The sequence below is a fragment of the Chelonia mydas genome, chromosome 1 (genome assembly GCF_015237465.2).
Source record: "Chelonia mydas isolate rCheMyd1 chromosome 1, rCheMyd1.pri.v2, whole genome shotgun sequence".
Taxonomy (NCBI): domain Eukaryota; kingdom Metazoa; phylum Chordata; order Testudines; family Cheloniidae; genus Chelonia; species Chelonia mydas.
The window spans coordinates 197,371,547-197,398,057 of NC_057849.1; the positions used below are offsets into that span (position 1 = coordinate 197,371,547).

At 43.9% G+C, this 26,511-nt stretch overlaps 1 protein-coding gene across 15 annotated transcripts in view; it reads right to left on the bottom strand.

The window, feature by feature from the left end:
* The window catches only part of ZBTB20 (zinc finger and BTB domain containing 20), a 668,337-nt gene that overhangs the window by 366,546 nt on the left and 275,280 nt on the right, over positions 1–26,511 (bottom strand). Inside the window, exon 5 of one of the 15 annotated variants that reach the window (XM_037909143.2) lies at positions 20,768–20,845. The exons of the other annotated variants lie outside the window; for them this stretch is intronic. The gene's annotated coding sequence lies outside the window, so the exon portion shown is untranslated. The remainder of the gene's footprint in view (positions 1–20,767; positions 20,846–26,511) is intronic. 15 annotated transcript variants of the gene reach the window in all.

A 26,511-nucleotide genomic window follows, 5' to 3' on the forward strand; every position in this document is an offset into this window, starting at 1 on the left:
AGAGTACAAGTGTCCATGGCACATTAAAAAGAAGTCCCAGCTGACACTGATTGGTGCTCCTGTTGGCAGTCTCAGCAAAGAGGCCACAGAGATTGAGGAACTAATCCTGAGATATGTTGAGCACCTGCTATTCCCGTTCATTACCCTGGGACTGGAGGGCACTAAGCCTCTTGCAAAGAAGCAATCATCAGTTCACAGCACCACGCAATGGCTCCCCCTTGGTCCAAAGAAATGGTCCCTCAAGTCAGGTATGAGTCTTGTTAATAGGTCACTGAGGCAAAACCAACTATGCTGTAACTCTTGTGTGGGTAAAGAGCTGGTTTCACTCTCTGGGGCTATCAATCACAAGCAGTGAATTCACACATGCACACACAACCTCTTCCCCCGCCCCCCCCGCCCCACAAAGAAACATCAGCTGAAGCCATGAGTGTTCATCTAATTCAGTTACTAGATTTTAATTGCAAGGAGACACAGCAGATGGTTGGCTCTGCTTGAACCTGTAGGAGTCACTGAAGTCAATGGGAAATGTATTAGAAAGAGCCCCAATTTAATTAGCCAGAATATTTTACACCGATTACTTTCTGAAGGCAAGCCCTCCCACACCTTACTCAGTACCCATCAGGTTGCTGTTTTTTTCCCATCACTCTCTCTCCCTGTCTCTTGGTGTCTTAAGAAACCAATGGCAATAATGACAGACAGATGCAAACAAGGTTCTGGTAATTACAACACTGAAGCTGGTGGTTGTTTGAATATAGTTTTATTCCTTCCAAGCACATAGGTCCTTGGACTCCACAGCCATAGAGATTCAGACAGAGGTGGTGGTGATTATATTATGACATTACAGTGCAGACTGGCAGATCAGACAAAGTGGATTTCACTCAGTAATTAAACTACAGTATCTTTCGTCTAAAGTCCAGGGCAGGATTAATCGAAAGGTAGCTCTTTATCATTGCGATTAGTGCTGGGATTTGAAGAGCAAGCCCACAGATTCACAATTTGATAGCTAGTCCTGAGCACCAGCTGACGGGGCCTGAACATCTGTCTAACTTGAAAAAAATAACATCAGATCAAGAAGCATTTGTGAGGTTATACTGTTCCCTTTATTTTATTTGTAGCTGAAGTAAATGCAGATTGATTAAAGCATTACAACTTCTGCCACTTTGTGTGGTGGTCTGTGCATGACCATTTAAACAACCTGTTAATACAAAATTCCCCCCAGCCCTACACTATACAGTACCTGCAGGATATACTCATCACTTTCTCTGTTGCCTGAATTTTAATCTGCAGGGTTTGAAAAACGCACTTGCCTATGACCGGTAGGCAGCTTTCCTGGGTGAATGCCATTGGTTTCTACAATACCTACATTTGCATTTAAAAAATGAAAGGGCAATATTCCCAGATGGTGGAAATCGGCATCGCTTCTTTGTAGCCAATAGAGCTATGCTGATTTACACCAGCTGAGTATCTTGCCCTAAGTTTCTAGTTTTTATGGTTGTATAATATACCCGTCCAATCATGAACTAAGTGAAAACTGATGCTGTCTTTCTGAGTCTGCAGAGAGACAGCTCTAGTACCTCTGGATTCTGCCCATAGCTTTACCCAGCTGCAGCAAAGTGAAAACAAATCAATATTGTCATTTATCATCTTCTAGGCAGTTGTGAAATTGATAGGAAGCAGGTCAATTTCATTCTGCTGCTACCTGGGAAAACAACAGGAGAGGCAGACACTGAGGATATTCACTGGGGAGGATAACCCAAAAAAGGAAGCGGAATGGGGGGCAATGGTGGAAATTTCTGCTTTCCCCCTCCTCACAGCAGTCAGGAGACTCTGGAATGGGAGGATATGGGGTGAGGATGGGGAGAGAGACATAACATGAAAAACAACACCCTTATTCACATAAAATCACATTAAAACTATTTTAGAATGCTATAAAATTACAATATATACACAAAAATATATGACTAAAATAAAGAAAAACATGTCTTAAGTGAACATTAAACATGGATCACTAAAGTAGCATCATCACCATGTTCACTCAAAATATTGTTTACACACCAAGTCAACAGAAAAGTGTCCAGGTTACAAGTCAGTTTATCATAGGTGTAATCAGCCTGGCCACAGCCAGTGTGTGGAACAGCCTAAGCACATCACACCACTCCACCCCGGCCTCTCTGCTCTAATGAGATTTCAAAAACAGCTAGGTTTGCTTGACCCAATAAAAATGTAGCCAGACAGGAAACCGGCCAAATGTGAGCATTGTATCTCACTCCAAAAAGAAACAGAAGCTTTGAGAAAACCAGACCCAAACCACTGAAAAGAAGCTGCAAAACCCCCCAGAAAGACGAATCAAACAGAGGCAAGGTAGGAAAAAATGAAATGCTGTGTCTGAAATCGAACAGAAGGGGCACTGTGCAGACACCTCAGAGATAATATGGTGCACCAAATGATTGGTTCCTATGATGCTATGCAGGATCATAGAATATCAGGGTTGGAAGGGACCTCAGGAGGTCATCTAGTCCAACCACCTGCTCAAAGCAGGACCAATCCCCAGATCCCAAATGGCCCCTTCAAGGATTGAACTCATAACCCTGGGTTTAGCAGGCCAATGCTCAAACCACTGAGCTATCCCTCCCCCCCACTCCACTGCAAGTCACTGGATACTTAGGAAAAGGAGGTTTGTACAACATATTCCAAGCCGGAAACATAGAGTTACTCAGGAACAGAGGCATTCACCAGGTTGTATCCGGGAGATCAAAGAGGGTGGCAGCATAACCCTGCACTTTGACACACATACCACAGAGTTGTTTCTTGGTCATGCTTGCTAAAGCAACATTCACCAAACCCTTGCAGGACAACAATTTGCCCGGCTGCACAAGTATCTCATCCATAGAAGGGGAGTAAGGGGAACACAGGATTCCCCCCTGAAGGAACAATCCCTGAAAAAAACATTCTGCAAATACTGAGCAGCCTGCTGAGGTAGCACTGCCTGGAGTTCAGAAAGGACCTTATCAAACAAATACACAGACTAGATTCTGGTCTAAACAGTAAGAGGTATCGCCAACTTCCAGTTTGACCAGCTAGGCACCATCAGATGAGACAGTTTGGTTAACCCAGCCTGAGTAAAGGCAGAAAACAGGTTCCTGGAGGAAACTGGAGGAACAGCGGCTCTTCCAAGAGCCATAAACTGGAAAAGGCCTGGTCCAGATGCATACTTCGCAGCAGACGTCAGGCATTAAAGAAGAGCATTGTAGAATGGAAGTAAATATAGACTCTGTAATCAACCAGGTGCCAAAAAAAATTGGTGAGTAAAAGAAAATCCCACTAGCATGATGGAGGAGAAAGAAGGCAAGGGACTTCCAGGCCAGTAGGGAGTCAGAGTGCAACAACCACTGAACAGGTCAGAAACAAAAGGCCGCAACCAGTGCTTAATTTGTAATGAAAGAGGTGCCAGAGGTCAAGCAATTAGGTGCCAGGGCTCCAGCAATTTTTTTTACATTCATAACTGATGTGGCAAGCCCAGAGGTGCCGGGGCTATGAACTGCCAAGCCTAGAGGTGCCGGGACTCATCCCAGGCAAGTCCTGGCACAAATTAAGCACTGGTTGCAATCCTGCAGACTAAATCAGTGAGCCCCTGACCCCTTCATCTAATGGCAGGAACAGCAAAGGAGGGCTCAACCAGTGGTAACTATTCCAAAAGAAATGGTAAATATGCCTCTGAATCCAGTCCTAAAGGCCCAGAAGGGGTCCAGACACACTAGCTGGTGCCACACACTGAGGTCACAAGACTGTTGACTATCAAACACCACCCCCACAAAAGAAAGTCCAGGAAGGAGCTAGCACCATTTCTGCAAGTGCCCTGAACCTTCTCTTCAGCCCCTTCCCAGTTCCTTAACATATATTGTTCCTGTTGATCTGAAAAAGACCCTCAATACCTTAATCTGAGAGTTGACCCATGGCAATTGTTGAGACAACACAGGGCTGCAGTGCCAGGAGCCCAGTAAAATCGAATTGCTCTTAGCCCAGTTAGTGTGGGCAGAAGATGCCTGTTCATACACTTGTAAACAGGCACAAAGTGCCTGCACGTCACTGTCAGATGTGATAAAAAACGGAGATATCATCAGTACAGGCAGACAGATGAACCGGGGAAGCATCCGGCACTGTGACACAGAAAGGCCAGTCAGACAGCTTCGTGGGGGTGGTGGTGCAGGAATGGCTCCAAACTGAGAGCACACAGCATCCCAGACAGAGGATACCTCCAACGAATGCCTCTGCAAACTGGGAAGCAGTGGCTAAGATCTGCTTTTATTTTTAGGACAATAAAAATGTTATAGTACAGTTAAAGAAATATATGAAGAGAACACTGGCCCAATCCTCAAAGCTTCTAATGTTTTTTAAAGATAACTATGGTTAACTCTATCAAAGGCCTTCCCCTGGTCCATTGAAACAAGCCCCACATCAGATTACAAAGTTTGCTAACAGTAAAAACATCACAAATTAAAAACAAATAATCAAAAATACAGCAGTTAGGAATACAATAGATTTGATCAGGGTGTGTAAAGAGCCCAGATGGTCCCTCAATCAATTGGCTAAGGTTCTGGATAAAATCTGATGATCAGATAAGAGAAGAGAAACAGGTCTCCAGTTCTATAAGTCACAGAAGTCCTCTTTTTGTGCAGCAGGGTGAGCACTGCCCTGCATTAACTGAGGGGCAGCTCTTTTTCCTGGATACGCCCCAGCACCACCAGAAAAAAGTAAGTACTGATAATATGACAGAAATACTAGTAAATTTCATACAGCAGACCATCAATACCTAGGGCACGGCCTGTAGCGAACTGGTGGACTGAAACAGAGAGCACTTGCAGCAACAGCGGGGTGTCCAGACACTGCTGTTCCTCACCATTCAGATGGGGGTAACTCTTGGTGCAGCTCCTCCATTGCCAGCACATCACAGAGTACTGTAAAAAGAACCTGCTGTGTTATGGATCTCAGCAGCGTCAGCCATCAGGTGACCATCTGACAGTCGTAGGGAAAAAATCTGCTGATGGTCCATAGACTTTTTTTCCAACCCGAAAAAGAACATTGTGGGAGTGCCAATAGCATGCAGCAGAGCATAATGGACCTGAATCAGGGCTCCTTGCCCATCTCTTCCACCAAACATCTCAGAAGCTGGTACTTCTCAGTTAAGGTTTGGTGAATCTGCACTGGGTTTCCCAAATCAAGGTTGCCATGAGGGTCCAAGATGTCTCATTCCAGGATACTCCTGGCCAAATGCAAGGACTGCGTGGCAGCCTGGATACACTTATGGCAGAACAGCTGGATCTGGATCTTTCAGACATCTCTCCACTGTCTAATACACTGTCCCACCACTGTTTCATACAGAGGCTTATGCTGCCGCCAATGTTCCCAAAACACAGCAAACATCTCAGCGAAGTTCAAGTCCTGTAATAATTTGGTATTAAAGCACCAGTGGGCACCAAAGGAAAGAAGGAGGAGAAATACACTGACAGAGGCATAATGATGATCAGAGACAGGGAAGACCACACTGGATCACATAAAAGTGATTAAGTCTAGCCCTGGAGACCTGCTTGAGAGCAGCCTTCAGCCAAGAGAACTACCTAACACTGGGATGAGAGTACCTCCAAACATCTGCTAGCCCAAAGATCTGCAGGAGACAACACAGTTCCCTGGCTGACTGAGGGTGTAGATCCTCCTGGTTCTTGTCTAAAACATAATCTACAGTGCAACTGAAATCCCTTCCCAGGACAGATTTACTATCAGGGTCACAGCCAAGCATGGCATGGACAAGAGACTACAGAAAGGAGACACGATCTCGCTCCAGAATAGGAGCATACACAGTAAAAAGATTAAAAAGAGTAGTGTCAATACGTGTCTCCACCTGGAGGAGCTGGCCCTGCACAATCTCCTTCACAGAGAAGATCTGTGTCCCTGCGTCTTGGGGAAAGAAAACTGCTCCCCCAGCTGTGACATTGGATCTATGGCTCAAGAAAGCGTCCCCTTCCCGTTCCTTTAACCAGATCCCCTGATTATCAAGGTCTGAGTGTGTCTCTTGCAAAAGAAAAACATTAACCTGCTTTGATCTAAGAAATTCAGAGAGCTGTGCCCTTCTGTGGCAGCCATTAATATTGAGAGCCAAAGGTGAGCAGCACCACAGAGACTAGAAAGAGAGCCAAGCAGCAGAGGGAGACAATGGAAAGTGGAAATACTGTGAACAAAACAAGTCACGGTGATGGCGGTGTATCTTGAACAATCCCCACACATACTTCCTCACCTTGCTCAACAACTTTTTGAAACAGAAATGTTTCCGACAACCAACTGAGTTATCTCTCAAGACAAGGGCAGCTGAAGGAATAAAGTGCTGTAATCAACTCCCCACTTCCTTTTAGAGCTATCCAAAAAGTCATTAATCTCCTTCTCACCATATCCCCCCTTCCTATCTAGCTGACTGGCTGGGACATCAGGAACCAGTGAGGAGTTAGAGATTATCATCATCCTCTTCATCTCCCTAAGACTCCACCGGGTCAGAAGAACATTGAGCCACCATTGTAACATTCTCATATTTCACAAGGGAGAAAGATTCAGTGCGGGCAGCCAGCATATCTATATTCTCAAGAGGGGTAGGCAGTGGGCTGGGACTCAGCATCATCCCTGCAGCATACAGGATCGGGGCTTGAGGACTCATCATGCCAGAAGAGGACAGTTTCCCAAGGAAATGCCAGGCATGGAGCTGTCACCCAACACAACGCTATTCTCCTTCGCAGGGCACACAGCTCCATCCTCAGCCACTGCCAGCAGCTCAGAGGCCGCCGAAGTCTTAGTCCTTTTAGAGATAGTGCTGCATAAATCCATCTCATCGGTCTGTTCTTCACCCCCATCTCTAGAACCTCTCTCTGCTTCCTCTGCAGGGAGGTGCACCGCAAACTCCAGGACTCGCTTTTGTCCAGGTACAAGTGATGGGGTCACAACAGAGGGCACCTGCGGGCGGGCTTTTCCCTGGACAATGGCAGACCATGTATGGCAGTCGTGAAGGGAGATGGAATCTGGCAGTGCAGATGCAGGCTCTGTCTCCTGCTGGCCCCTTGGATGTCCCAACTCCCCTGCCTGCCACTATCCTGGGATCCCACATTCTTACGAGGGACCTCCAAGCCAGCAGTGCATGGGCAGGATCAGGGTCACCACACAGGAAACATTTAATATTTTCAAAGGTAGCAAATAATGTAAAACAATGGTGGGCAACCTGAGGCCCATCGGGGTAATCTGCTGGCGGGCTGCAAGATAGTTTGTTTACATTGACCGTCCGCAGGCAGGGTCCCCCGCAGCTCCCAGTGGCCAATGGGAGCTGCGGAAAGCAGTGCGGGCTGTAGGACCTGCTGGCTGCTGCTTCCTGCAGCTCCCATTGGCCGGGAACGGCGAACCACAGCCACTGGGAGCTGTGGAGGGCCATGCCTGCAGACAGTCAATGTAAACAAACTGTCTCGTGGCCCGCCAGCAGATTACCCTGACGGGGCGCGTGCGGCCTGTGGGCCGCAGGTTGCCCACCACTGCTGTAAAATCTGCCCCATCTATGTGGTGCTTTAAAACCAAGTTCAAGGGCTGTTTAGGGGTATTTAGAACCACATAAGCCTGGCATAATATGCCCCACGTTTGAGTTCTTGCAGACTAATGGAATCATCCTAACAGCAGGAACTACCTTCCCTTCCTGTAACAGGAGAGAGCAAACACTGATGTCTCATTGTGAAGGAAGGGGGGACATTGGTACTTCAGTAGCAGAAGTAAACAAGGGGAAAATCTGAACAAAAGCCTCCTTGACTCAGAGTCCCTCCTTTACTAAACAATCTACTCTTGGGCCAGGAAAATTACTATAGATTTGCTCATTCAAGAGGCAGATTTTATATTAGCACAGGCAATAATCTTACCTACACTCAGCAACACATCTTCCAGTGCAGAAGACAGCAGACACACACCGAACTCCATGCTGGTGGATCAAACTGCTAAACCCCTCTGAAGTGGACCCCATGGAGAAAACCCCTCCACTCCCACAAGGAAAAGGATGGGAGAGAGGGGAAAACCAACAACACTCTTAAAGCAAAAAAACAGCAAGTAATAAAACAACCCATACAGTCACTATACCATATATCAAGAATTCATAGTTCCCTAGACATTTTGCCAGGTGTTCCAGAAACCAAACCTCTTCACCATGGCCAAGAAAGAACCACAAAGGATAAACAAGTATATACTGGCAAGTATATACTGGTGAACAGTAATACCCACTCCCCTTTGGGTATTTAGTTGGCTTTATGGCAAAAGAGTACTTTTGAATCTCTGCACCATTTTGCTGTAGAAATTGTGTCCCCTCCTTAATTGGTTTGCAAGGTCTGGTTATTTATCTTTTTTATGGATGCATAAAAAAACCTGGAGTTAGGGCTGCTGCAGAGATGGACATCTGGATGCCATGAGGAAATCTGAAGACTGACTGTGCTGTGTGGTTCATATTTTTGGGCAATGGTTTTACTTTCGCATGGAAATGAGAAGAAACCAAATGAAACTCACTTCACTGGTTACCATATACTGTACCTGGCTACTTCTGATTATTCTGGAAAAGACGGTTACTAACCTTTCTGTAACTGTTCTTAGAGATGTGTTGCTTGTGTCCATTCCAGTATAGATGTGCGTGCATTGTGTGCGCCGTCGCCAGAAGTTTTTCCCCTAGTGGTATCAGTCGGGTCGACTCCGGTGACCCCTGGAGTGGCACCTCCATGGTGCTGTATATATGCACCTGCTGACCCACCGCCTCCTCAGTTCCTTCTTGACGGCAACTCCAACAGAGGGGCAGGTGGGCGGGTTGTGGAATGGATATGAGCAACACATCTCGAAGACAACAGTTACGGAAAAGTTAGTAACCATCTTTTCTTCTTCAAGTGCTTGCTTATGTGCATTCCAATATAGGTGATACCCAAGCAATCAGTTAGGTGGTGGGATTGGAATTTATCTGAGATATGGACTGGAGGACCGCTATACCATAGGCTGCATTGCTTCTTGCCTATTCAGTGATGGCATAGTGAACGTGTAGATGAAGACCAGGTTGCCGCCCTGCAGATATCCAGGACTGGGACATGAGCCACAAATACCACTGATGAGGTTTGTGATCTCGTGAAGTGCTCTGTTAAGCATGGGGGAGCCACCTTCGCCAGGTCATAGCACGTGTGGATGCAGGATGTTATCCAAGAAGAGATTCTTTGTGCTGAGACCAGTATCCTTTTCATCCTTTCCGTGATAGCCACGAAAAGTTGGGTAGACTTCTGAAAGGGTTTGGTCCTTTCTATGTAAAAGGCCAGAGCACATCTAATGTCCAGAGAGTACAACCTCTGTTCCTGTCTGTTTGCATGAGGCTTAGGATAGAAGACTCGGAGAAAAATGTCCTGACTACCATAGAAATATGAGACCACGTTAGGAAGGAAGGAAGGACAGGTGTGAGCGAAGCCGAACTTTGTCCCTGAAGAAGACCGTGTATTGTGGTTAGGAGGTGAGGGCCCAGATCTCTGAAACTCTCTTGGCCGAGGTAATGGCCACCAGAAAGATAGTAGATCAAGGGGCACACTGCCAATGGTTCCAACGGCCGCCCTGTCAACCGAGATAGCTCCAGGTTGGGATCCCAGAGAGGCAGAGGCTGATGTGCCTGCGGGTAAAGACGCTTTAAGCCTTTTAAGAACTGGCCACAAATTGGGTTGGAAAAAACTAGCCTGCCATTCACAGCTGGGTGGAATGCTGAGATTTCAGCTAGGTGGACTCTAAAAGAAGACACTGCAGGACCTTTCTCTTCAGGTAAAGCAGGTAGTCCAGGATAAGAAGCTACGATTCACGATGTGACGGAGACTGCCGAGACTCATCAAGCCCTCAGATCGCTACCCCTTCCTACCTCTCCACGTGGGCACCAATGATACTGCCAAGTATGACCTTGAGTGGATCACTGCAGACGACTTGGCTCTGGGAAGAAGGATAAAGGAGTTTGAGGCGCAAGTGGTGTTCTCGTCCATCCTTCCTGTGGAAGAAAAAGGCCCGGGTAGAGACCATTGAATCGTGGAAATCAACAAATGGCTACGTAGGTGGTGTCGGAGAGAAGGCTTTGGATTATTTGACCATGGGATGGTGTTCCAAGAAGGAGGAGTGCTAGGCAGAGACGGGCTCCACCTAACGAAGAGAGGGAAGAGCATCTTCGCAAGCAGGCTGCCTAACCTAGTGAGGAGGGCTTTAAATTAGGTTCACCAGGGGAAGGAGGCCAAAGCCCTGAGGTAAGTGGGGAAGTGGGATACTGGGAGGAAGCATGAGCAGGACAGCACAAGAGGGGAGGGCTCCTGCCTCATACTGAGAAAGCGGGATGATCAGCGAGTTCTCTTAAGTGCCTATACACAAATGCAAGAAGCCTGGGAAATAAGCAGGGAGAACTGGAAGTCCTGGCACAGTCAAGGAATTATGATGTGATTGGAATAACAGAGACTTGGTGGGATAACTCAAATGACTGGAGTACTGTCATGGATGGATATAAACTGTTCAGGAAGGACAGGCAGGGCAGAAAAGGTGAGGGAGTTGCATTGTATGTATGACTGCTCAGAGCTCCGGTCTGAAACTGCAAAAAAACCTGAGAGTCTCTGGATTAAGTTTAGAAGTGTGAGCAACAAGGGTGATGTCGTGGTGGGAGTTTGCTATAGACCACCAGACCAGGGGGATGAGGTGGATGAGGCTTTCTTCCGGCAACTAACAGAAGTTAGTAGATCGCAGGCCCTGGCTCTCATGGGAGACTTCAATCACCCTGATATCTCCTGGGAGAGCAATACAGCGGTGCACAGACAATCCAGGAAGTTTTTGGAAAGTGCAGGGGACAAACCAACCAGAGGCAGAGCTCTTCTTGACCTGCTGCTCACAAACCGGGAAGAATTAGTAGGGGAAGCAAAAGTGGAGGGGAACCTGGCAGGCAGTGACCATGAGATGGTCGAGTTCAGGATCCTGACACAAGGAAGAAAGGAGAGCAGCAGAATATGGACCCTGGACTTCAGAAAAGCAGACTTTGACTCCCTAAGGGAATTGATGGGCAGGATCCCCTGTGAGAATAACATGAGGGGGAAAGGAGTCCAGGAGAGCTGGCTGTATTTTAAAGAATCCTTATTGAGGTTACAGGGACAAACCATCCCGATGTGTACAAAGAATAGTAAATATGGCAGGCGACAAGCTTGGCTTCACAGTGAAATCCTTGCTGATCTTGAACACAAAAAAAGAAGCTTACAAGAAGTGGAAGCTTGGACAAATGACCAGGGAGGTGTATAAAAATATTGCTCAGGCATGCAGGAGTGAAATCAGGAAGGCCAAATCACACCTGGAGTTGCAGCTAGCAAGAGATGTTAAGAGTAACAAGAAGGGTTTCTTCAGGTATGTTAGCAACGAGAAGAAAGTCAAGGAAAGTGTGGGCCCCTTACTGAATGAGGGAGGCAACCTAGTGACAGAGGATGTGGAAATAGCTAATGTACTCAATGCTTTTTTTGCCTCTGTCTTCACGAACAAGGTCAGCTCCCAGACTACTGCACTGGGCAGCACAGCATGGGGAGGAGGCGACCAGCCCTCTATGGAGAAATAAGTAGTTCAGGACTATTTAGAAAAGCTGGACGAGCACAAGTCCATGGGGCCAGATGCGCTGCAACCGAGAGTGCTAAACGAGTTGGAGGATGTGATTGCAGAGCCATTGACCATTATCTTTGAAAACTCATGGCGATCTGGGGAGGTCCCGGATGACTAGAAAAAGGCTAATGTAGTGCCCAACTTTGAAAAAGGGAAGAAGGAGGATCCTGGGAACTACAGGCCAGTCAGCCTCACCTCAGTCCCTGGAAAAATCATGGAGCAGGCCCTCAAGGAATCAATTCTGAAGCACTTAGAGGAGAGGAAAGTGATCAGGAATAGTCACCATGGATTCACCAAGGGCAAGTCATGCCTGACTAATCTAATTGCCTTCTATGACGAGATAACTGGCTCTATGGATGAGGGGAAAGCAGTGGACATGTTATTCCTTGACTTTGGCAAAGCTTTTGATACGGTCTCCCACAGTATTCTTGCCAGCAAGTTAAAGAAGTATGGGCTGGATGAATGGACTACAAGGTGGATAGAAAGCTGGCTAAATCGTCGGGCTCAACAGGTAGTGATCAATGGCTCCATGTCTAGTTGGCAGCCAGTATCAAGCGGAGTGCCCCAATGGTCGGTCCTGGGGCCAGTTTTGTTCAATATCTTTATTAATGATCTGGAGGATGGCATGGACTGCACCCTCAGCAAGTTTGCAGATGACACTAAACTGGGAGGAGTGGTAGATATGCTGGAGGGTAGGGATACGATACAGAGGGACCTAGACAAATTAGAGGATTGGGCCAAAAGAAATCTGAGGAGGTTCAACAAGGACAACTGCAGAGTTCTGCACTTAGGAAGGAAGAATCCCATGCACCGCTACAGACTAGGGACCGAATGGCTAGGCAGCAGTTCTGCAAAAATGACCTAGGGGTTACAGTGAACGAGAAACTGGATATGAGTCAACAGTGTGCCCTTGTTGCCAAGAAGGCTCATGGCATTTTGGGCTGTATAAGTAGGGGCATTGCCATCAGATCGAGGGATGTGATCGTTCCCCTCTATTCAACATTGGTGTGGCCTCATCTGGAGTACTGTGTCCAGTTTTGGGCCCCACACTACAGGAAGGATGTGGACAAACTGGAAAGCGTCCAGCGGAGGGCAACAAAAATGATTAGGGGACTGGAACACATGACTTATGAGGAGAGGCTGAGGGAACTGGGATTGTTTAGTCTGCAGAAGAGAAGAATGAGGGGGGATTTGACAGCTGCTTTCAACTACCTGAAAGGGGCTTCCAAAAAGGATGGATCTAGACTGTTCTCAGTGGGAGCTGATGACAGAATGAGGAGTAATGGTCTCAAGTTGCAGTGGGGGAGGTTTAGGTTGGGTATTAGGAAAAACTTTTTCACTAGGAGGGTGGTGAAGCACTGGAATGGGTTACCTAGGGAGGTGGTGGAATCTCCTTCCTTAGAAGTTTTTAAGGTCAGGCTTGACAAAGCCCTGGCTGGGATGATTTAGTTGGGGATTGGTTCTGCTTTGAGCAGGGGGTTGGACTAGTTGACCTCCTGAGGTCACTTCCAACCCTGATATTCTATGATTCTATGAAAACCAAGTATTTTCATCCTGGCTTGTAGGTTCAGTCCTTGGGTTTGCAGATGTTGTCATGGGTTTGCAGATGTTGGGTGTATTTTTCAAGCCATACCACATGCAAAAGTTTTGAATCAAGGACCATTGTTTCCAACTTTTTTTATTTGTTTCCCAACTAGGGCTGTTCAAAACTTTATTTTTCAGCAGAAAATTGGGGTTTCGACTAAATGATTTTTTCCCCACAAGTGTCTATTGTCCTTGAAAATTTTATCGTTTCTGTCAGAAAACTTAGTTGAAAACCAAAAAGTTTTCAATCAACACCCAAGAAGTTTTCATCTGAATATTCATGGAATGTGTGCAGGTGTGTGTTTCCAATAAAAAATCAAAACTTTTTCACAGAGAAAAAAATTCCAATTAGCTCTATATCTAATTTATATGAGTATGAAGACTCAAAATGGCAGGGTGGGGATGGGGGAAGAAGTGTGCATGCGATTAGGATTGAAATGGTTTCATTTTATGTTAGAAATGAGCACAAATCAACCCCCTTGGGTTCTGAGTGTGAAGAACTGGGTTCTGAATCTGGATTAGAACTTCATTGCTTGGCCCCATCTCTGTAATGGGCCATCTCAAAATCTCAGACACATCTTTTGACATTTTTGTTTATACACTGTCTATCACTGTTTGTCTGCCTTATTTATTTAGATTGTAAACTCTTTAGGGCAGGGATGGGCTCCTGCTCAGTGTTTGCATACCACTTACTGCAGTGGGGCCCTGATCTTGTCTGGGGATCCTGGACACTACTGCAATACAAATAATTTATAAACTAAAATAATAATAAAGAAATGATCAGGCAAACAAGTTATCTTATTTGTAAAACTCTTTTGTAGTTATTTTTAAAATGGATTCTATAGAGAAAAGAATTAATAGACAGCTGTTCATTTTGAAGGACCAGAAAGTAATTTCAAAGATTCACAGATGTTAAAGCCAGAAGGGATCTTTATTATCATCTAGTTTGACCTCCTGCATAATACAGGGCATAAGATTTCACTCAGCGATACTTGCATGGAGCCCACTAACTTGTGGTTGAACTAGGGCATAGCTTTTAGAAAGACATCCAATCTCGATTCAGAGTTCTAGTGACAGAAAAACCACCACATCTCCACGTAAGTTGTTCCAGTGGTTACTCTCACTTGCCAAACTCACTATTAGCTGAACTATTGATCAATTTAAAAAAAAAATCTTAATTAGGGATGGATCCAAGCTCTAAAATTCAGGTGCTTATCAGATCTATCTGGTTTGTGAATGCCCTAATATTCAGGGGTGTTTGGATGTAACAGTTGAGTCATTACAAAGACAAGAAAAACTGCAATGTTTGGACCTGGATTCACCTATTGAACACCCATGCATTTTGGAGGGGCTCAGATCTGGGCTTGTGATTCATTCTCATCTCTAGTTTCAACTATCAACATCCATTATTTTAGGTCCTGCATGTGAAGTCACTCATTTGATCCTGAGAATATCCATTGTAAAGATCCAGGTTTACTAAAATAATAAAAATACAGAAATACAGGGAAAGCAAATGGGTTTGTAATCAATAATGAATGGAATGAGTGACATTCCCTTATCCAAATCCCTCATTGCTCTTTCACTGCAAGGCAATTCGGCCTTGAGACAGGGATTCAGTGTAGCTCCACTGTAAATAAGATAAGGACTTTTCAAGCATCCACTATGAGAATGCTTTCAAGCCCATTGTCAGGAATTCTCCCAGTCAGCTAGAAAGGTATTTCTAAGAACACCTTTATTTTAACCTGCATTGATCTCCTTAAACAACTGTCTATTTAATTGATAATAATTAAACCCAATAACTGACTTAAGAGCATTTTCATGCTGTAAAATTTTATATATAAACTTGTCGCAGGCTTTTTAGTTGCTCTGTGGCTGGGATCAGCCTCCTAGCTATAGACTCTCACAGTTGGGCATCCTTTGCCCTCTATCTTTTCAGATGATTCAAATATCTGCAGACTCCTCTTCACTGAGGAACAGGTTCACCTGCTCTTGGTGGCAGAGATGGCTAGCAGTGAAGGTTTTTAGCTAGCCAGGACCACCAGGGATAAAATTGTGGCCAGGATTTCACCTCAGATTCTCACAAGTATGGAGAGCAAAAGGTTGCTTCCTGAATCATCTAGTGAGCAAAAGCCTATTACACCCTACATCAGACAGCATTTTTAGCTAAAGTTTACATGCCCATGGAGATTAACTGTTTCCTCAGATCAGATACAGAGGTCAGTGGGCAGTGATTCTCTGGAACTATGGCATAGAGCTGAGCTTTTAGTTCATCAATATACACTAAGAACTAATGTGCATGCTTGTTGCCATGAAACGACATGAAGCATCAGAGACGAAGATGAAGGAATAGAGACCAAGAGAAAAGAGGAAAAGAACAGCTGAAGCAAAAAGCCTGGGTCCAGTGGTTATGTTTTTATTCTATTTTACAGTCTGCTCTTAGATAGCTCTTTCTCATCACAGTGTTGTGAAAACTGAATGGAGTTAGTTTGAAGAGGTTCTGATAGCCCTGCTGGCAAAACATAGACCAGTTCAAGGTCCTTAATACTGTTAAGACAAAAGATTACGTCCCAAGCTCCCCTAATCCAACTATACCCATAGTATGTGAGCAAAATCTCACTTTGAAGACCGCCTGTTATGTATATAAAGGTTCTCAACCAAATTTCTAATGAAATGTGAGGAAATATTCCATCATCACACAACCCCAGTGAAGCCACTCCTGGAGCCAGCTAGACAGACAGACTACAAAACATGCTGCAATAAAGTGGGGAAAGAAGGAGGAAATTTTTCCCAAGGACATTGAGCTAAACCTCTAGCAAATAGACAAATGGAGAAATACCATCAAGTTCCCTGTTAGACCTCACTTTGCTCAGCCAGTCATTAGTAACAAAGATCAATTATTTATCTATATGTGCATATGCATGTAGATGGATACACAGAAAAAGCAAATTTTTAGTCTGAGTGTCCCTTCAATATTCACATAGGGTGAAATTCATGCTGGTTCAGAGAGCCAGCACAATGCCTAACAAAGTCCCACTGCTTTACTAGCCCTCTGCAGAGAGGTAAATTTCACCCACAAGCAGTGAGGGCCACAGTTTTACAACCTCAGCTGAAATACAAACATCTAGTATACTACCAGGCAGTTAATTTATATACCTCAAAAAGATAAAGAACTAAGTCGCTGCTGTGGAGATTTGAACTTAATTTGCAGAAATGGCAAGGGACTGCAAACCTGGTGCTCAGATCACTAATCCACCCCGTGGCCAAAATGAAAATATAATGTAAGTGCAACATAGCCAACTCCAAGTGTTGAATGAATCAGGCCCCCAAAATCCTGAGACTAACTAAAAATCATGAGATAAAAACAAAATCAGTGCTGGGTTCTTTTTTCTTGCTTTTTAGTTTTTAAGCCTTTAGGTTACCTTGGGCTCACACATTTAAGGTTTCCTCCACAATTTTTTTTTAAATGAAAGCTGAGATTCTCACCTAATCGCCTAACTCCGAGAGCTGAGGCTTTAAGAAAAACAACAGAAATTGCAAGACTCACAATAAAATTGTGACAATTGGCAACACTGTAAACAATGCACACACATCCCCTCTGTCCAGGACAGAGTCACAGGTTTACATAACATATACAAGCATTGAGATTACACATTAAGGGCCAATTCCACATGACCATGAGCAGCTCTGTGGAGGCGCTGAGCACCCTAAGCAGCCAGTGATATCACTATGCATGCTAAACCCTTCACAGCAATACTTTATACCTTGTAGTATGGGGCCCTAAAACTCCAAATCCTGATAAGCTCAGTGGCAAAACTCCCATTAACTTCAATGTAATAAGACTAGTATGAGTGTTACATTTATTGGGAATAGTTGGACATCTAAGTGATCAAAGACACTTAGGAACCACAATACTCCTTTCCATTCCACCAACCACTTCGAAGAAAAAAACCTACCAACATGCCTTTCAGAATGATTTTGCTTTTTGAAATTTAAGTCACAGATGCATGCTTGGACAAGACCATGAAAGAGAGGAAGAGAACACCCAGACACCTATGCCAAAAGTAACTGCTGTGACAGGGTCGGGCCAGATGGCTACAGGAGAGTGGTATTTTTCACACTAGTTCCCATTTATTAAACAGATAATGACAATAGAAGTTTTTGAACCCTCACTTGGGATAAGGGCACAACCAATAATTGTATCAGATACAGAATTTTAGTCTCCAACATGGTCAAATATATAGAAGTTTAATGAGTGAAGTTTCTCATTAATGCTGGTCAACCAGAAAAGCCAGTCCATGATTTGTCTATTCAGTTAGAGCAAGCTTCTTCTTTAGGGATTCTGGCGTTTTAGAAGGAGGATATATTAGCCCCAGGTTAAGTAGGTCCCTTTTCCCTGGGTAAGATAACAGGGAAGGTTCCAGAACAATCAGGAACTTTCTGGAAACAATTAAGGAAGACAGGCTGATTAGAACACCTGCAGCCAATCAAGAAGCTGCTAGAATCAATTAAGGCAGGCTAATCAGGGCACCTGGGTTTAAAAAGGAGCTCACTTCAGTTTGTGATGTGCGTGGGATGAGCTGGGAGCAAGAGGTGCAAGAAGTTGAGAATGAGAAGGTGTACTGCTGGAGGACTGAGAAGTACAAGCATTATCAGACATCAGGAGGAAGGTCCTGTGGTAAGAATAAAGAAGGTGTTGGGAGGAGGCCATGAGGAAGTAACCCAGGGAGTTGTAGCTGTCACGCAGCTGTTACAGGAACCACTGTAGACAGCTGCAATCCACAGGGCCCTGGGCTGGAACCCGGAGTAGAGGGTGGGCCCGGGTTCCCCCCATCCCTCCATCCCCTCAACTCTCTACTTGATACCGTAGGAGTTGAACTGGACTGTGGGTTCCACCAGAGGGGAAGGTCTCTGTCTGTTCCCTGATCCACTGGATCAGCAGCGACTGCGGGGATTGTTCTTCTTCCCTTCCCCATGCTGGTCAGTGATGAGGTTAACTGAGTGAACGGCAGATTTGAGCCACGAGAGTGGCCAAACTGAGGGCTGCCGGGAACCTCTGAGGTGAGAAAATCTGCCAATAAGAGCAGGACCCACCAAGGCAGAGGAGGAACTTTGTCACACTGCATACGTTCCCCAGCTCAGAAGAAGCTCTCAGTTCTTAGCCCATATGTTAGTCAGATGAACTAAGTTAAATCATAAGTCTACAGGAAGATATCCTGGGGGCTGTGACTGTGTCATAAATATAAAGGGAAGGGTAAACCCCTTTAAAATCCCTCCTGGCCAGAGGAAAAATCCTCTCACCTATAAAGGGTTAAGAAGCTAAAGGTAACCTCGCTGGCACCTGACCAAAATGACCAATGAGGAGACAAGATACTTTCAAAAGCTGGGAGGAGGGAGGGAAACAAAGGGTTTGTGTCTGTCTGTATGCTGCTTTTGCCGTGGATAGACCAGGAATGGAGTCTTAGAACTTTAGTAAGTAATCTAGCTAGGTATATGTTAGATTATGATTTCTTTAAATGGCTGAGAAAAGAACTGTGCTGAATAGAATGACTATTCCTGTCTGTGCGTCTTTTTTGTAACTTAAGGTTTTGCCTAGAGGGATTCTCTATGTTTTGAATCTAATTACCCTGTAAGGTATCTACCATCCTGATTTTACAGAGGTGATTTCTTTACTTCTATTAAAAGTCTTCTTGTAAGAAAACTGAATGCTTTTTCATTGTTCTCAGATCTAAGGGTTTGGGTCTGTGGTCACTTATGCAAATTGGTGAGGATTTTTACCAAACCTTTCCCAGGAAGTGGGGTGCAAGGGTTGGGAGGATTTTGGGGGGAAAGACGTGTCCAAACTACGTTTCCCAGTAAACCCAGTTAGAGTTTGGTGGTGGCAGTGGAGATCCAGGGACAAAGGATAAAATTAATTTGTACCTTGGGGAAGTTTTAACCTAAGCTGGTGAAAGTAAGCTTAGGAGGTTTTCATGCAGGTCCCCACATCTGTACCCTAGAGTTTAAAGTGGGGGACGAACCTTGACAGACTGTGATGCACTGATTAAGAATCTGTTCTTCCCAATTAAAGGCATATCCATAATTACTTCCACTTGAGTCACCCACACTTTCTGTAACATATATACCCTCAAAAGATATTTAATATATTATATTGTGTCAAAATATCAATTAATAATACTTTATGTCTGTGGTGCCTTTTATCCAAAGAACCCAGAGCAGTTTACAAGCCTCCCAATACCCCTGCATTAACAACCATATTTATGAAATAGGTAAACTGAGGCACCAAGTGGTGACATGCACCAAGGTCTCACAGCAACTCCTGGCAAATCTGGGAATGCTTCTGATTCCCAGACCGGGGCTTTAACCACAAGTCCATTCTTCAATTGTAATACTGTTTTTGTGCCTTAGCAAAGCATCAATGGCTTTCCACAATCCAGTTAACACTGAGCATGGTTATAAACAGTGAGTCAAGGTAACCAATGATCCTCACCTTTAGGGCACCCTGTCTTTGTCAAATCTATTAACATGTAAGAAATACAGTTTTCAAAACAAAGAACAGTTTGTATTTTTTTAAATCAACACAGGCTTTGCTAGCATAACTCAGTGCCTCATTCTCACTGCATCAGCATTAGGAAGGATTTACAATATCTCTGTCCCACGTGGTGTTTACAGGAAACAGTATGACTGTCCAGCACACAAGATTAATAAATTAGAGCAGGGGAAAGAAATTAAACTGTTTTGAGGATTTCCGTTCTTTCAAGCTCGATTCCAGGTGAGGTACCTTGAAACTAAATCTTTCAGCTTTGATTGTGGACAAAACAAAATGTTTCCACTGAAGATATGTATAGAATGCTTTAGGAAAAGGTCACAACAGGATTTGCAATATTCAAAAGCTCTTCAGATTTTGCGATTGAAGCAATCTGCCCCTTCATCTCTCCTTCAGTTGAATGCACCAAATCCTATAATACTTTACTAACTTTTTACTTGGCCCCTGCTTGGGTAAAATACCTAATGAAGTCAATGGGAGCTTTGAGTGAATAAGGATTGAGAAGAAAATTTGTAAAGGACTTCAGATTTTGTCTGGTTATTTTCAAGATGAGCAAAAGGGTCCAGAAGATCATCAATGAAGACAATGGAAAGACATATTTGATGCATTCCTAGTTACTTTTAACTGCCCACCACATAAGCAGTACATACCACAGGCAGCCCTGACACTTGTACGTGCAGATCCTCAGCTCATGTAAATCGGTGTACAGCTGAGTCAATTTACACCAACTGAGGATCTGGGCCCTTGCTTGTGAATAGATCATTCTACATAATTTTAATGGATAGCTAAAAGATACCTCTAATGGCTACTAGGAGAGCATAGTCTCAAACTATCATATGATTGGAGTGTAGACAATAAATCATGCGCCAGTCATAGTAATTCTGCATGTTAAGTTGCATTTTTATGCTTTCAGTGTCCAGATTATTAGTGCCTGTGTTTTTTTTCTAGTTGTACCTTTCCACATCCTCATCGATTTCAGAGTTGTTATTCTCGGTCCATAGCAATTGCAAGAAAATCAAATTCCATCTGTTTCTGGCAAAACAAGAAAGCGGAATGAAGAAATCAACAGAAATCTCTGCTTCCTAAACCCCAGTATGCACCACCCATGCCTTGGCTGTGAACACTCACGCCCAGGCGATCTGTGCAAAATAAACTAGCTGCAACTAGTAAGAAAGTCCCATGACCTATTGGATGTGCCAGATGGTCACCAGCTGACTGACTTGAAAAAACAAAGCAATTGTGGGCATCTACACACTATGAGTTCGCTTTCCATTCGTGTATGACTTATCCATAACAGTTCATTAGGGAACATTTTCAATGAACAGCTCAATGGATAAGAACTTTATTATTAAGATTTGTGCATATCCAGATCTCTTCTATACTGTAGTGGAGGATTATCACTCAATTGAAGGTTTCCAGTTTGAGAAAGTGAGACTTCTATATATCTGTTTTGCAGCCTAACCAAACCAGACCTAGGTTTTTGGTCTTCTAAAGAAAATAGCTGCAGATCTATTCACCTCCTTTTTGAATGAGCTGGGGAGAATTATGAGCCCACCTTGTAATAAATACTGCGTCAAAAATGGCATTTATCTTTACAAGATTTATTCTGTATGTAAAAGAAAAATACCTTCCTGCACTGGCAAACTGTGCCTAACCAATAAACTCGGGGAAACTCATAATATTCCTTTATAAATATTACAGAAAATAAGCTTCTGAGTATCCCCCAAGTGAAAAATGAATATTAACTCCCAGACTCACAACTCCCTTTTTGCAAGATGTTATAGACTATATCCTCAAGCAAAGCATATGAATCAGCTTGTCATCTTCGGAAGACAGTTAACCAACTTTGGGACTAAACCTAATTTTGTTAACATTGCTACTCATGGCTTGGAAAATATATGCACACCAATCCAGCTATGTCCAAAGGGAAATGGGATGAAAACCTCAGCCTTGCTACATTGTTTGAAAACTGGACTAGGATTTAGCAAAATGTCTAACAAACATTTTCATCACCCACTCTCTGCTTACACCAACACCATATTTTTATAGATATTATTGGTCTCTAGGACGATGCTGCTGAGCTAAATTAACAGAATGCTAACATTAGAGATGTATCCCACATTGGCATTTCACACATATACTCTGGTTCTGTGTCATGATTACCCTCCCTTTGACAAGAAAGCGTGTAATCTAACATCTCAAATTCTATTTTTTTCCAATCCATATACCAGTCATACAGAGCCTGTTCAGTTTAGATGAAGACACCCTATTCCATTGTGCCTGAGAAAATCATCTTAGAACATCTTTGAAATGGGTTTCCTATGCAAGCAGAAAGACCAAGTCTCTCTTTCTTTAAGTGAATGGAAGCAAGAGATCTCAACACTCCTCATGGAGACAACAGCACTTTTCATGAAACAACCATGTGAGGGAATTCTTCCACTCCTGCGAACATCCACAAGATATATAATATTTTTGCCCATAAATCTCTTCTATTAAGGCATATTCACTAGCAGCACTCTCTGGATATTTTCTACCTCCTGTCATTCTCTCTTTCTCAACAACTCTTTGCCGCTTCTCCATTAACTTCAATGGAGTTACTCCCAATGTTAAATTCCTATATAGTCAGGAGAGTGATACATAACCAACTTGCTCATTGTATCAATGCCAGTTAGGCTTTCTGTAAGTACCTGACATTCTTTATCCTTTCAGTATGTGAACTTTTGTTTGTTTGTAACTGAATTTCATTATAGCATGTGGGATCAGATATTTCCCTTAACTAAAGGGTTTGGGATTCTAAGAAAGAATGCATGTATTGTCTTACTATATCAGCCCTTACACCTTCTAATATGTTGGGCACAATCCTGATGAAAATTTATCTGGAAAAATTATTGTCTGAACAAATCGCAAAGAACTCAGTTTATACCTTAGTGTGAGCTTTGTCTGAGTAAGGACTGCAGTATTGGATTCACTGGACCAGACCCTCAGCTGTAAATCATTTCCACTAGCCAAATTTCTGTCCCACAGGCTTTAAAACGTTTAGTCAGATTTTGAAAGAGGGAGTTTTGCTTCTTTGTTCCCTCCCCTTCTCCCTCAAATACTTAAAGCCCTTGGGAAAACCAGCTGACATGAAGAAGCTTCTCTCCAAAAGAGTGTCTCTCCAAAGACCACGCAACTGGCATATTCTCAGACTTGAAAATATTCATTTAAAAACTCGGAGACCAATCCATATTTATTCAAGAGCTCACTGAGATGGCAAATACTAGATTGGGGTTTGGATAAAAATATCATCTGCTAACAGCGCAATCTTCTGTTCGTTGCTCTAAATGAAAAAGCCTAAGATTGGTGGAAGCACTCAGGCTGCAGCATAGATTCTGATGGTTCCATAGATTTCCTTTTACTTTATCCATGCTTTCTGTGTTTCATTGGTAGTGCTGCTTTTTAGGTGGCTATATTTTCCCCCATCTGTACATTAAACACAAGACATTTGGTTTAGAACACTGAAAGGCTTAGTAGTGCAATGTGCACCCACAAAGGAGACATGGGTTTGGACTGGAAACAACCTTGGGGACATTGGTCAGTGGAGTACAGACATGTTATAACCACAAATTAATTGAAAAAGGAGTCTCCTTGTGCAATGAGAACCTGACATGTTTTTCAGCATTTTTCTTGCCTTCAATGCCATGCAACTCTTTGAGAGACAGTGTGCCTAGGAGCTCAGCAGGAAACCAAGTCAGGACTCCTAGATTCTATTCCCAGCTCTGCCACTTACTTGCTCCATGACCTCAGGCAAATCATTTAAAATAAATATGCATCCATTTACTGACCTGTAATCCTGCATATGGATGTAGCAACCCTGATAATTTATGAATTGATTGTCTTGAAGTCTTGATTGCACAGGGAAGAAGAGAATGGGATATTTTGCTGGCATCTCTCTGCATAGCTCTATTTGACTTTTGTTTACAATGCTGGTTGTATGTATGTATGTATGGAATTCTGTGTCCTTTTCATTAATTCCATCCCTGTAGATTCTCTCAAATTTTCTCTCTGTAGGGAGCCATTCTCTTGAAAGTGTGTGTTCACTGTGTTCTATGTTGTTGGTTTTTTTGTGAAGCAAATATATAGAGTATGTACCATTACCAAACCAGTGAGATAGCTTAGGAGATTTGGTCATTCAAAGCACAAATCACTGCTAATCAAAATGTTGAGGGTCAGATGTTGTAGGTTAGAAATACTGAAGGGAATTCAGTTACATTAATTAATATTTAGGAAAGTCCAATAATCTCAAGCAAAGCCAAATTCAGCCTTTGATGTAAGTTATTTCCATTGAACTCAACAGGTGTATCCACTTAGTCCCTGGCTAAACTTGACCGACAATGTATGAGAAAGTGGACACACCAAACAAAGCATAACAGCAAACAACTTAGCACTTAATAGTGGTTCATATTTTCAAAATGCTGTATAAAATTTAGAAATGTTGATCCTCTCAACGTCCACATAGATAGTTTAGTATCCCCATTTTCCTGGTGGGCAAACATTTCCTGGTGGTGCCAACATTTCCAAAAGTAGCCTCTACTTTTGGGTGCTCCCCTTGAGCCTGGTTGTAGGAGATGCTGAGCATACACGGCTCCAGGTCCAGTCAGTAAGCGCTGCAGGAATTCAGCATCTCTGTAAATCAGATATTTCAAACTGAGCCTCCAAATATGGAAGTATGCAAAATGAGAGGCCACTTTTGAAAAATTTGACCTAGATGGCATGCCCAAAGTCACATAATGAATCCAGTGAGTGGCAGAGCCATGAGTAGAGCTCAGAACTCCTGTGACCATTTCTTTAGATGATGCAACCTCTCTAATGATATGTGATACAATCTTGAAACAGGTATTTGGGTCATGTAATCCCACACTTGCATGGCACACACCATCATTTTAAAGCTGGGACAGATAAGAAGAAGGTAGCAGCGGGCCACACCTGGGAGCTCTATGGACTGCACTTTGGTCACCCCGGATTAGAAGCCTCTTCACAACCAATCTTCACTGAAATAGTCTACAGTTCATAGGTACAGCTCTCTTGCTTTAACCTAGAGTCCTCTTCAACTAGTGTGAAAACTGCCTTGGTCTGTGGGTGGGATTACTCTTAGGGCAGAGGTTCTCAAACTGTGGTGCATGGCCCACCAGTGGTTGCGAGCTCCATTCAGGTGGTCCGCGGATAGTTCCTGCTAAGGTGCATGCCTGGGCAGCTGCACATGAGAGAGTGAAGGGCCACCCACCTAATTAGTGGAGCCGTGCAGGCATGGTTCCACTAATTAGGTGCCTGGACCATGGAGAAGATGCACATGTAAGGTGAGGTGGTGGTCTTGGGGGGATTAGGGGGTAGGTGGGAGGGAGCAATGGGGTGAGAAGAGAGGGTGGGGGGAATTTGGGATGTGCAGGGCTGCGGCGGCCAGAGAAAGAGGTGACTTTCCCCAGCTCCAGGGCTAGGGCTGCGGCTGCTGGGGAGAGACGGCCCTCCTCCCAGCCCCAGCTCAGGGGCTGCTGTGGCCGGGGATATACCCCTCTCCTTCCCAGCCCCAGTTTGGGGGCTGCTCTGGTGGGGAAGAGAGGGCACATTCATCACATTAGAAAGGTAAGACTACTACTATTAAAATATGAGTTGTGTGCTTTTATTTGTAGAACAAAAATGGTAATTATTATTAAGTTTTTTTTACATAGCGCTTTTATCCAATGCGCTTTATAACAGTTAGCTGACGGTACAAACAACATTTGGAAAGATCAGTAAGTGGTCCGCCGAGACCCTCAGCAATTTTCAAGTGGTCCACGAAAAAAAAAAGTTTGAGAACCACTGTTTTAGGGTATTGTTTTCCTTATACAATTGCCTCTGCTTTGTTATTGTTCAAAAAGTAAATCTATTCTTCACAGACAAACTTGCTGAGAGGAAAGCCCCTTGAGCTTGTCTATACTGGCACTTTACAGTGCTGCAACTTTCTCGCCCATGGGTGTGAAAAACACACCCCTGAGCTCCGCAAGTTTCAGTGCTGTAAAGTGCCAGTATAGACAGTGCACCAGTGCTGGGAGCCGCACGCCTAGTGCTGGTAGCTATTCCCCTCGTGGTAGCTATTCCCCTCTCTCCCAGCGCTATGCTGCAACTACACAAGCCATGTTAAAGCACTGCCACGGCAGCGCTTTAACATTGCCAGTGAAGACGTGCCCTTAATTAGTGTTATCTCGAAGCTGATGCTACCAAACATCCATCCAAACTGGCATGGTGAAGAAGTTATTTAAAGTGGTTGAAACCAAAAGAGCCAGAAGAAGTGGGACAGATACAGAAGTATCAAAAGGAGTAAGATGTAGCTCACTGTATAAATGAAATCTACAACACAAAACCACAAAGTAACTGTAATAAAAGCAACAGCAATAATAAATAGATACATATTTTTAATATGTATATATTATACCATATGTGTGCACAGCACTTGAAATTAGCAAATGTGGCAGTGTTTGTCCAACGTCTTCCACCACTGTGCCACTCTCTTGATTAGTTGCTGTTGACTAGTTTCTCAACTGTCTTACACTCAGATTGTAAGCTCTTTGGGGCAGTGACTGTCTTTTTGTCCGGTATTTGTATAGCACCAAGCCCGATGTGCTCCTTGGCCCCACAGTAGTAATAACAATAATAAAACTGTCATCTGCACTGAACGCACACAA